Genomic DNA, 809 nt, shown 5'->3' with positions numbered 1-809 from the left:
GGGGGGGGGGGGGGGGGGGGGGGGGGGGGGGGGGGGGGGGGGGAAGGAAGGGAAGGAAGGAACGAACGAACTGGTCACCTGGACTGGGTTATGTGGGTTCCTGTGAGTACTTCTTATAGCTATAGTAATTTCAACCAGGGACACCAATCATTCTGGTTTGCGAGGGTTGAAGGGGTTAGTGCTAAAAAGAGGGTAGTAGTCTCAGGCAATACGGGATGGGCAGCCATCCTAATTCTCACCTCCCTTCTGACAGCTCAGGTTTGAATACTGAGGTCTGCAAGGACATTATACTGAGACCTGCAAGGATGTTTGTCTCACATTGCAATAAACAGCCACCGAGTTCTAAATCTCATTTTGCTTAAATCCGTCTCTCTAAGAAACATTATACATTTACTCCTTTTCATTGTATAAGACATGTTGAAAACAGTCATTCATCTCTAAATCCTTCTTTTCAGTCACTTTTAATATTCTTTTAAAAAGAGAGAAAGGAAAAGAAAAGACTTCTTGGGACTAAAACTTATCACAGTTGGATGAAACCCAAAGGTGAATATTTATTTCAGCAAAATTCATTCAGGGTCTTGAAAGTCAAGTGTGTGAATACAAAATACACCTTTTCATCTTGGGATCATGCCTTTTTCCGTGCTTGGATGGCTGAAGTATGAAATGCCGGGTTGACATATTCAGTGCTTCCAGGAATGTGACTCCAGAAGAAACAAAGTGGAATGTGGCATTTGTGGAGGTGGCCGGGCTGGTCAGCCAACCTGGCTGGGTTCTGGAAGGGTCCAGTCCATGGGCTCCCACCATATCCC

The sequence above is a fragment of the Theropithecus gelada genome, chromosome 3 (genome assembly GCF_003255815.1).
Source record: "Theropithecus gelada isolate Dixy chromosome 3, Tgel_1.0, whole genome shotgun sequence".
Lineage (NCBI taxonomy): Eukaryota > Metazoa > Chordata > Mammalia > Primates > Cercopithecidae > Theropithecus > Theropithecus gelada.
Note: the sequence above shows the minus strand (reverse complement) of the source record.